Genomic DNA, 12,778 nt, shown 5'->3' with positions numbered 1-12,778 from the left:
GTAAAATTAAGCATGGCTAAGATAGGGCATAAGCTCCTATACCTCTTTTAATTTCTTAGAAGCCTATTGAGTCGCTTATTCCATACAAAAGCGCCCTTTTTAGTTAAGCCTTTGAGTGGAGTGGCCAGTTCAAAAAATCCATTTACAAACCATCAATAATAATTGCATATTCCCACAAATCCCCATAAATGTGTTAGGGTTCTTAGTTGACCATTTATTGATGGCTTTAATTTTATCCTCATCGACACTCACTCCACGTGCATTGATTTGATGACTACGGTACAAAATCTCCTCTAGCCCATATTCAAATCTGCAAGTCTTGGTGTATAGTGGTTCTTGTCACAAAATGCTTAGAACTCGCTTAATATAATTCCTATGTTCCCCGGGGATGCATACCCGGCCTAAAACCCGACATTTTGAGGACAGGAACGTCCTAGGGACGAGGGGGACAAGTAGGGGACGTCCCCTAGCCGTCCCCAAAAAGTGAAAAAATGCAGGGGACATCTCGAAAACTTGGGGACGCTAGAGGGAAAAAATGGGGGACGGCTAGCTGTACCCAGTACGAAAAGGGAACGTCCAAACATTCCCTTTCCGAACATTCCCTTTCTGTACTAGGTATGGCTGGCCGTCCCCCTTTTTTGTTTACATAAAATTAAAAAAGTTTTAACATAAAAAAATATTTTAAAGCCTCCAACTTGGTCGGCTAGGTTGGCCCCACCCGTCCAAATGCCCTAAAAGGCAATAGAGGCAAAATAGGAGCACCAAGCTGCTTCATTTTTCTATGTTTTGTTTTTTAAGTTAAAAAAAAACATGATTATGATACATTGATACTTATTACTTTATGGCAGCCCTCTATCCTTTGGGCCTATAGCTTTGGGCATATTTTGATTTTGATTTTCAGATTTATCATGTTTATCATTATGACATTTTGATATTGACAATTGTTAATGTTTATTGTTTAGCGTTCACTGATATTGTTATGCATTTTGACAATTGGGTACTAAAATCGGATATTATTTCCTAGATGGCATTCAAATGTTGTATGTTATGGTTCTATAATGTTTAAATGACATGCTCATATGAATGATGTGTATATTTGCAAATTTCAACATATATTTTTAATTTTTCTATATATATATATATATATATATATATATAGCCGTCCCCGTTTGCCATCCCCCCCATCCCCAAAATCACCATAAAAATTTGCCGTCCTGAAAACCCATCCTACCATCGAACACCGTCCCTGTACAGGAAACTTGGGGGAACATAGTATAAATCATATGTTCTTTGCATGTCCTATTGTAATGAAGGATATTATCGGAGATCAATAGAAACCTCCTTAGTTGTTTCCTCAATATATTATTCGTGCACAATTCAAATGTTGCAAGGGCATTGGTCAAGCCAAAGGGTAGGACCAAAAATTCAAGTGTCCAACCTAAAAGTCGTCTTGGGAATATCTTCTTTTCTCATTTTTATTTGATGGTACCTAGACCTTAAATCGATCTTAGAAAAATATTTTGATTTGTGTAATTCATTAATTAATCTGTTAATTCTTGGGATAAAGTAGGGGAGTTTTTCTTGTCTTTTTGTTTTAACACCCTTTTATTTATGCACATCTTCATAGTGCCATTGACTTTCTCAACTAGCACCAGGATGGATGCAAAAGGTTCAAATCCTCTCTTTGGGGGTAGTCCTAGAGGAATATCACCAAATACCTTCCTATGTTCTTTTTACATGGGTTGGATATCAATGTGAACTATCTTCCCTTGGGAAAAAGTCTTGTTAATAGTCATACATTGCACAAACCATGTTAATAGTCCCTCACTGGATTTGCGACATGGTTTAACAACCTCATGTGTCTTCAATAAGTCTAGTAGTTTGTATCAGGCATTGACAAGTCGATCACTTGGTGCAACGGCACCCCTAGCAGTTAACAAGTGATATCAGAACTTGGTCACAAGTTTGAATCCTTGCAGGTCGCAATGAGCAATGTTGGGAGGGGGATTACTAGCAATTGCATACATGTGCTTGCAACGATAATTTGATAGGTGCTCAATAATAAAATTATTTTTTAAAACACAATCTTACGTGAACAAATTAGATTATTAATAATTTTTAATTTAAATAACATAGCATTTTACTAAAATCTTTTAAATAGATAAATAATTATTATTTATTTAAATTCAATTTATCAAATATGAAGGCAAGAGCCTACAACATAACGGTAAATTGTGAGCCTCTTAATTGGGAGGTTTTGGGTTCAAATCTACTCAAGCTTAACTAATAATAAAAAATCTTTAACCACAAATAATAATAATTAACCGATAAATTTTTTGTAATCAAATATGAAAAAAAATTAAAATTAAAAAAAATCAAAAAATCTATTATGAAAAATTAATAAGAGAAATAAAAAAATAATAATATGAAAAACTAACATCTCTAACAAATATTCTATTGACTAAATAAAATATAGAAACTAAAAAAACTACACTAATATAAATATAATTTAAAAACTAAAATCAAAATCAATTTTAAAAATCAAAAGCTAAATAAATAGAGATCACAACATGAGCTAATGTGGAGATCACAAGTAATTATTTTAAAAATAAATAGGAAAAGAAAAACAATAGTTAAAAATGGAGATTTAAAATATAATCTTCTGTGAACAAATTAGATTATTAATAATTTTCAATTTAAATAACATAATATTTATTAAAAATCTTTTAAATAGATTAATAAATATTATTTATTTAAATTCAATTTATCAAATATGAAAAAAAATCATTTAAAAAAACCCCTTCAAAAAATCTATTATGAAAAATTAATAAAAGGAATACAAAAAAATAATATGAAAAAATAGCAACATCTCTAACAAATATTTTATTGACTAAATAAATTATGGAAACTTAAAAATAATATTTAAAGAAAAAAATAAACTAATATAAAAAACAAAATAAAATAATTTAAAAGCTAAAACCGAAATCAATTTTGAAAATCAAAAGTTAAATACATAGAGATCACAACATGAGCTAATGTGAGATCACAAGTAATTCTTTTTTTTAAATATATAGAAAAAGAAAAATGATATTTAAAAGTGGATACAATAACTAATAGATATCTAAACAAGAGTAAAAAGTGGAGTGAGATAAAAACTGGTCGGTAAATAATTAACGGGAAATATCTACAATTTTTCGGCTAAACTGACAACTTTTTAGTCAAAAATTTAATTTCTGGGAACAAAGTTCCCACAAATAGCCTATCAGCTAAATTAGCAATAGGCCAACATCCCTCACTGGATTCGCGACATGGTTTGACTGACTTATGTGTCTTTTATAAGTCTAGTGGTTGTATCAGGTATACACAGGTTGATCTTTTGGTACAACCCTAGTGGTTAACAAACCACTCTTCTTCCTTTGAGATGAGACTACTTTTGGTAACTACTACTCCATTATGTTGGAAACAAATCTCCAAATTTGGAAGGTCAAAAATGAAACATCCCAAGGAGTGTATCCGAGTACCTAATCTGTCATTGGCATCTAATGTTACACGGAAATCCTCTTTGATGGGGTGTTTTCCTGGGGTAATTTCTAGTCAGGGAATTATCTTGGTAAGTTGACCCATTGTAAAATCATTGAAGTCCTTATCTCCAATTTCAATTTTGCAACTAAATCTTTATTGATCAGGTTGTAGAATGCCCCACTATCCAAGATCTGGAGGCTTGTGAGATGGTGGCTAAGTTCCCATGATCTTCCCTTCTTCACCCCATCTTCATTTGCTAGGGTCTTCTTTCCCTCCTTTCTATGTTACTTTGCCAAATAATGCTTCCATATAGTATGCTTGACTTTCCTTTCCACACAATTGCCTAGTATCGATTCTTATTGGTAGCTAAACACAAATTTTGATCTTCTCATTGTCTTTTACAAATGTATCCTACTTCCCTTTCTTCCTTGCACTTAAAACACAATTTGTTTTTCATAGACTCTTTCCTTTCTTTGTAAGGCATCAATGTTTTTTCCATTTGTCTTTATAAAAACTAAAAGGTTTAGGAGATTTTGAGTCTTTGTATGGTTCTTGTCCTTTGTAAGCATGATGACTACATTAAGTTCTTTTTGAATAGCATAGTTAATAGGTGTAGGCTTAAGTGCACTTACCAAGCTCCGAATACAATCTTTTAACTTTGGACAAATAGCTAGGTCAGTCTTCTATGAGATACTTTTGGTACTATTATCAAAAGGCACAAAGAAGGGTTGTGACCCAATTCTTATGAAAGGAGGTGACTCTTTCACCAATGAAGTATAAATGAGAAATTGTTTCAAGCATTCAATGTTCGATCATTAGAACAAAATAAAATAATTTAAAAGCTAAAACCAAAATCAATTTTGAGAATCAAAAATTAAATAAATAGAGATCACAACATGAACTAATATGAGATCACAAGTAATAGTTTTTTTTTTTAAATATATAGAAAAAGAAAAACAATATTTAAAAGTGGATATAACAACTAATAAATATCAAAACAAGAGTTAAAAGTGGAGTGAGATAAAAACTGGTCGATAATAATTAATGGGAAAGATTTACAATTTTTCGGCCAAACTGACAACTTTTTCGTCAAAAATTTAATTTCTGGGAACAAAGTTCCTACAAATAGCCTATCGGCTAAATTAGCAATAGGCCAACATCCCTCACTGGATTCGCAACATGGTTTAACTGACTCATGTGTCTTCTATAAGTCTAGTGGTTGTATCGGGTATTCGCAGGTCGACCTTTTGGTACAACCCTAGTGGTTAAAAAACCACTCTTCTTCATTTGAGATGAGACTACTTTTGGTGATCTATCAAGTAACCCTCTCAAAGTGACTACTACTCCATTATGTTGGAAAAATATCTCCAAATTTGGAAGGTCAAAAATGAAGCATCCCAAGGAGCGTATCCAAGTACCCAATCTCTCACTGGCATCTAATGTTACACGGAAATCCTCTTCGCTAGGGTGTTTCCCTGGAGTAATTTCTACTCAGGGAATTATCTTGGTAAATTGACCCATTGTAAAACCATTGAAGTCCTTAATCTCCAATTTCAATTTTGCAACTAAGTCTTTGTTGATCAAGTTGTAGAATGCCCCACTACCCAAGATCTGGAGGCTTGTGAGATGGTGGCTAAGTTCCCATGATCTTCCCTTCTTCACCCCATCTTCATTTGCTAGGGTTTTCTTTCCCTCCTTTCTATACTACTTTGCCAAATAATGCTTCCATACAGCATGCTCGACTTTCCTTTCCACACGTGCCTAGTATCAATTGTTATTGGTAGCTAAAATACAAATTTTGGTCTTCGCATTGTCTTTTACAAATATATCCTATTCCCTTTCTTCCTTGCACTTAAAACACAATTTGTTTTTCATAGACTCTTTCCTTTCTTTGTAAGGCATCAATGGTTTTTTCATTTGTCTTTATAAAAACTAAAAGGCTTAGGAGATTTTGAGTCTTTGTATAGTTCTTGTCCTTCGTAAGCATGATGACTACATTAAGTTCTTTTTGAATTGCATCGTTAACAGGTGTAGGGTTGAGTGCACTTACCAAGCCCCAAATACAATCTTCTAACCTTGGATAAATAGCTAGGTCAGTTTTCTATTAGATACTTTTGGTACTATTATCAAAAGGCACAAAGAAGGGTTGTGACCCAATTCTTATGAAAGGAGGTGACTCTTTCACCAATGAAGTATAAATGAGAAATCGTTTCAAGCATTCAATGTTCAATCATCACTCCAAAATCCAACAAAACAAATCCTCCATTCATCCATCAATCAACAATCCCTAAAGAAATCAAGCAAACAAACAATCAGTTAGGTCAATGAAATCATCATCAATCATCACTTCATCTTGTGAATAAGATAAAAACAATCCAGCAATCAACCATCACTTTACTAAATCAACAATCTTAGATCATCATCCACCAATACCTCAAATCAACAAATCAAAGGAATTCATTCAATCAATCATCACAGACATCAATTTGGAAATACAAATAGAGAGCAGCAACTTGTGTGTGTGCGTGCGTGCATAGGGGTGTGTGAGTGTGTGTGTGTACTTGTTACATCTGTTTGAGAATAAATCTATTAATTCATCAAGAGATATTTTGCTGGCAATGATAAAGAAATTTCCTTTAGGAACATATTTTGAAGTTCATGAGACCCAAGCATGCCCACCAAGATGACTGTTATGCTTGTAGGCCAGAGGCATTAAGTGCCCCTAAGTTTGAGGCCCCATCAAGTATGCCACTCTAAGATGGTTGGAGCCATTCTCATGGGTTGAGGCGAGTTGCATGCCCCCAAGTCAGAACAAGGACAGCAACCTCCAGGGTGGACTGAGGGATGGAGGAGACCTTACGCTTGTCATACATATGGACCAAGGGCATTGAGTGCCCTTGGGCTTGAGAGTCTTATCAAGTAGGCCACCTGGGATGGATGGATGTGAGCTCCGCGCATGCTCTCAGAATACAAAAACAATTATCCTTGGGATTGCAGTATGCAAGCTATTCCTAATACATTCCTAATATGATTAAATATTGGAATATAATTGCTCAAAATGAAATTGATGTGGAATTAGATATTAATATGGATTTATGTAATTAAAAAGCTATTATGGATTATTAATATTTATTGTAGTAATATAAGTTTCTAGTGACTATTGACAAGTGCAGATCCTAAACCAAAAATAATTCCAATTAGGATCTTTAGAGTGGGCAACTTTATTACAAGTTTATGTCACTGAGCATTATGCATTCTCATCTTGAAGTTGATTTTTTATTTTTGGGCTTAATCCAAGTAAATCCCAAAAGGGACAGACATCACATGTTCACCTAAACGTGTAGGTCGACTTGCATTTACCTTGGATATCTGCATGTCCATAAGATATCTAGTGTTGCTGTTGCTCAAGAAAGGTATAAAAATGGTCCAACATTGCATTCAAAATTTTAATCAATTGAGAAAGGTTCATAAAAATACCAAATAACAAGTTGTGCAAACAATTATGAATTTGTGTTCACAAAAAAGGTTATTTATCATTCACGGTCGTCCAATACTTGAGCTTAATGAAATGGTAAATCAAGATACAAGGTATATGGGTACGTGAATCTTTATCAGAAAAGAAACCTTGAGCTAGGGAGATAGAGGCATGATGCACATTTAATCTAGCAATTAAACAAATAGACTACCCCTTATAAATCAATGTTTCAGCAGTAGGAGAATAGGAAGTATTAGGTGCAACCACATAAATGCAAGACCACGTTTATCATTAAAGAAGAATGCTCCTACCAAAAAAATGCAATGTCAATGCATGTATGTTAGAAATTTTGGCATTCTTCTAGATTGTTGAATATTAGAAGTTAGAACAAAAACAGACAAGAATTCAACCTTGAGCTGTTGTTGCCCACCATAGAAACAACAAATAAAAACCTTCAATATAAGCTGAAAATAAAAAATACAATGGTTTTGAATCATACTGAACTCAGATTGCGTATAAAAATAAAAAGCGTACCTGCCCAACTCCAGCAATAAGAAATCGTCCAGACTGTGCAAACGTAAGTGAATTAACAAATCCGGTCTATTTTCCACATAGCACAACAAGGCATCTATTCAGATAACTGACATAACATGAACATAGGCTTAATATTTGAAACAAAATAAAGTATAGCCTCAGAGCATATGAAATGCACAAAACAAGAAATATAGCATAAAACATAATACTAATGGAATCGTGATTGTGTACCAGCCTGAAGACCCAAAAATTTAAAATAAGAATATAATTAAATATCAATCTGAGAGAGAGAGAGAGAGAGAGAGAGAGAGGGAGAGCGGAAAAATGCAGAGAAATGACAAAAAGATTGGGAGCACAAAAAAATGGAGCAATAAAGCAGAATAATATATCAATTGAAGGAAAGTCTCAGGAGGCAAGAAGAGGAAGGGCAAGAGGTGAAAGTCCAAAATCTGCAAAAGGCTTCTTCCAAGTTGAGTGTGAATCAAAGATTCAAAAAAAATCAATAAGGGACACCTTGGCTAATGGATCGAGCTGGATTCTACATCAAGGATTAGGAGCCAAACTTTGACCCTTCTAACCACAATGTTTTGAATACACAATTGTGGATTAGAATGTATAACCGGACTCTAAAATTGGAGCTCTTTGCTCCTGGTAGGACTAGACAATTACCTATACACTTTCATAATGGCTGATAAAATAAAATCATAAAATGATTTTGGTTATATGTGCACATTTGTGCCTTCCTAAACCTACCACACAATGCCATATTCAATTGGAATCCGGACCTAAGAAAGGAGCTAAATACAAAAGGATGAAGTCAAGGGTTGTCAGAGTTCTACCCTAACTGCTCAAAATGTGGTCAAATCAAAGAGAATTGCTAAAGAATTCAAAACAACTGCTAGCCTTGGAAGAACCGAGTCTCTCGAGAAATAAGAAACAAAATCAAACCCCAAAACCTGGCAATAATTAGGTAGAAATGGAGATTTGCAAATAATATTGCATACAAATCATACTTTGTTAGGGGGATATTTGGATATATAAGGACAATCTACCTTTGATATCACCTTGAATCTTTTTGGAGGTGCAAAAAAAGTAGGGGAATATTCACCCCTAGGGAGAAATGAGAAAAGGACAAGGAATCGATCAGCAAACAGCCCACCCAATTCCAAATGAAAGATAAGCGGATGCAATACAAGGAGAAGAATAGGAACAAGTGCAACAAGAGATCCTCAATTATCAAACATGAAATCACTTGAAAAGAACGACACTAGTGATGAGTAAAATTAGTAGTATTACCTATATCTTTGCTCAAATTGAATATTTTTCTTGATCAAATGTATATGGCCCAACTATATGCACTAATAAAAAGAGTTCGGGAACAAATTATCATCTTTATTGATACCATTCATGTAATGTCCCCTTTCAGAACTAATATTATATCAAATCGAATATTTTTCCACAATTAAAAAAGGATTCAAGAAAATAATTATCATATTTATTGATACTATTCACGTGATGTCCTTTTTCAGAACAACTTATAGTTTGCTCTGAATTCACAAATCCAAAATGAAGCAAGAGCAAAAATGCAGTTAGAGTTGTAATTCTTAGCAGTTAGAGTCGCAATTCTTACTTAAATAAGATGAAATAAGTTGTATGAATACCGAAAGTCCAATTTTTCATATCAGCTTGATCTCTTAAATCAATCTCCTTTATCAAATGTTATTCTTCTACTCAGTCTACTCTCAAAATCTGCATAACACTCTTTTACTGTTATTCCTCCATTTTGGCTTGGAATGATAACTCTTGTATACTTTATTGGTAAAAGGGTCACCACATTTCATTAGAATTGAGTCAACACTTATCAATGTTGCCTTTGAGAATAATATAATATTCCCCAAATTGCTCTCCCTAAATGTCCTCAAATGAAACACTTGCCCCTTCATATCTTGCAATGTGAGCTTGAACCACACCTCTTCATCGTGGCTCCCTTTGCAAAGGTTTACCCCTCTTTGGATGAGACAACCCTTAATAATTATGCCTTTGGAAAGAGTCACAACCCTTGAAAATTGGCCCTCTTTCAAAGAGTAACAAACCTCCAAAATCACCACGTTTTCAAAGAGTCACAACCCTTCAAGACTTTTGACCTTTGAAGGAATCACTTCCTTATTTTCTTCTTATTTCTATTTATCCTCTTCAATTAATCTTCCTTGCTTCACACCTTCCATTTTATACTCTCTCCCCCTTTCAAATGAAGTTCTCCTCCCACTATATATCACATGTTTGATTGAGTTGCACCTTTTCATTTCATGCCTTTTGACCCTTCACCAACTTAACTAAAATTAATTATATTATATATTAATATTTATTTTATTACTTTATATTTTATTTTTATCCTTTTATATTTTGATTTAATTATGTTAAATCCTATTTCAAAAAGGGGACATTACATGCCCTTCCCAAATTTGCTCATCCTCAAGCAATGATTAAATGATCATGGAATCTCATCCATATCCACCTTCCACTGCACAATTATTATCATATGTGTTCTCTCCCTTATTTTGAAAGTGAATTATGATCAATAGTAGAAACTTGACAAAGCTTGAGAGAATTTTTTCTCTCTTCTTCTAGAAAAAAGATCAAGCCCATCTCATAATGGTGTCAATTGAATTTGCAAATGCCAATGTTCGCATGATAGCATACCACAAATTCATATCTTTTTGTTCACTCTTAGTTATTCTCTTCTTCTAGATCAACTAAAAACATAAAGCAAAGCATGGATCGTACACTTGAAAACATGATGCATACACATGAATGCGTGAAAACATGGAGCATTCACAAAGAAAACAAGTGAATATATCGAAACACAAAGCATAACATTAAAACACAAAACATACACATAAAAAAAATGGAGGGAACACATGAATATAATGTAGCCAAAGTTAACTTGGTCCACAAAATAGGTAGGAAAGTCCAACCAAGACCAGAACCATCTCTTAGGGTAATCAATTCACCACTTAGGCCACATGAGGCAATAACATAAAATCGGGACCAAAACCATCCCTTGGGGTAATCAATTCATCATTTGGCCCACAGGAGGCAAGGACGCCCAACCAGAACCAAATCCATCCCTTAGGGTAATTAATTTATCATTTAAGTTTTTAACCCACAAGAGGCAAGAATATTCAATCAAGACTAGATGCATCTTGTAATGTCCCTATCATAGATCACCACAAGTTGTAGAGAACATTAGCCTATCAATTAATATAACAACCCTTCATCATTTATGCCCTTTAAAAGAGTCACAACCCTTCATAATTGGCCTCTTTGAAAGAGTCACAAGCCTTCGTAATTAGTATCTTTTCAAAGAGTCCCAACCCTTCAAAACTTTTGCCCTTTGAAGGAGTCACATCCTTATCTTTTAATTTCCTTTTTTTTCTTCTATTAATTCTTCCTTTCTTCATACCTTTCCCTTTTTACTCCTTTCTCTCCCCTTTCTAATGAAGTTCTCTTCTCTATTTATATATGTCATGTTTGAAGGAGTCACAACTTTTCATTTAATGCCTTTTGAACCTTTATTGACTTAATTTTGTATTGTTATATTTTAATATTATTAAATTTTTATATATAAATTATTTTTTGTTCTCTTATAATTTTATTTTATTATTACTTATTATTAGGTCCTATTTCAAAAAGGGGACATTAGAATTCAACAAAAATATATTATTAATGAGATAATTTAGCGGTTGTTAAGAAGGTGAAGCAATCATAACTGGACTTTATATTATTTGTAAATGGAGCAAGTTTACCAAACACTAAACTAAAAGACGCACCCTTAACTTGGATAAATCTTCATTTGAGTTTTTTTAATATAACTAAAGATACTAGATCAGTAGAACCTGGAAATCTTTCCCACTTGTGCATAAAGTATGCTTGTTATTCTTGGATCTGACCACTTCTCAATTTAGCTACTACACAAAGAAGATCAAAACCTAGATCAATGCCCGTTTGAATTAGAAAATATGTGGCTCAAAGATCCAAATTTCAATTCCAGTATGGAATAACAACGAGCTGACGCTAAGTCACAAGGTTCTAATTTGGGTTTGTAATAATAAAACTAAGATTATGCAAGGGTACAAATTTGAAAAAACAAAATCAACATTACAATCGCCTTATATAAATTTAATTATTTTGAAGTAATATATCCACAAAATTATCAAAATAGTTTAACATTACCTATAAGAGTTTCTGGATTAAATTGTGTCGAATAATTTTGCATCAATGTTCCAAATCACACTCAATTATCCATCATCAAGATGAAAATAAGAAAGCATAAGAAAAATAGGATAAAGTTACAAACCTAAACAAGTGAAATAGAGTGGGAGAGGTGGAAAAATACAATTGTAGAGAACTTGTGATGCAGGAGCATCCTGGGTTTCTTTATAATCCTACACATTAGTTCATTCTGCCTAATTCCAATTGGGCCGACTTCGCTCACATTTAATTTTGGTATAGTCATTATATTTGATGAGGGCCGACTTGTGGTTTCTCCATGTTCTAGAATTATCCGTAAGCCATTTTGGCAAGTATAAGTAGGGTGTTTAGGTTTAGGGTTAAGGTAGACTTTTGGGGAGAGTTCAATAGAAAAGAGATATGTGGATTTAAAAAGCTGATTTGAAGATCTGGAAGTTGTACATTTGTAATTGGTCGTAACCCAAAAGGCCTTACAGCTAGGCATGTATGCTGAATATTTGATGAATCAATAAATATATCCTTGTTCTCCCTCTCCTTGGTGCTGTTCCTCGTGTTTTCTTCCGTTGTGTTAACTCTTGTAGGGTGGTTTTGATAGCTGGGTGTGCCTTTGGCCCTAGTTATTCATCCCTTGCCTGCATCAGTTGGTATCAGAGCCCGAAGTTCATCCTTGTGGAGATTGGATCGTGTAGAACCCTGATTTGGATCTGGTTGTAGGGTGGCAGATCTGTGGATTTGACCTATAACTTGCAGAGGGTTACGATCTTGCAGGAACCTAATTTGTAAAGATGGTTCGTGGTAGAGGAAATAATGTTGATAACGCTATATTGGATCAGTTAAGACAAATTGCACCCAGATTAGATGATGTGAAGACAGCCCAGAGGAGAGGAGCGCATCTTGAAGATGTAAGTGATGATGAAGCAACAACACCAGACCATAATCCAGAATCTGAAGAAGATCGAGATGAGGAAAGATTGTTGCAATTATTGTCTAGGGCAA

General features: G+C 33.9%; 1 pseudogene; it reads right to left on the bottom strand.

The window, feature by feature from the left end:
* LOC149575978 (U3 snoRNP-associated protein-like EMB2271) overlaps nt 1-12,778 on the bottom strand; it is a 45,407-nt pseudogene that overhangs the window by 19,482 nt on the left and 13,147 nt on the right.

This window comes from Cupressus sempervirens, chromosome 1, assembly GCF_028749045.1.
Source record: "Cupressus sempervirens isolate cs-2001-9-10 chromosome 1, ASM2874904v1, whole genome shotgun sequence".
Taxonomy (NCBI): domain Eukaryota; kingdom Viridiplantae; phylum Streptophyta; class Pinopsida; order Cupressales; family Cupressaceae; genus Cupressus; species Cupressus sempervirens.
The sequence above is the reverse complement of the archived record's forward strand: the minus strand, read 5'-3'. Positions and strand labels throughout refer to the sequence as shown.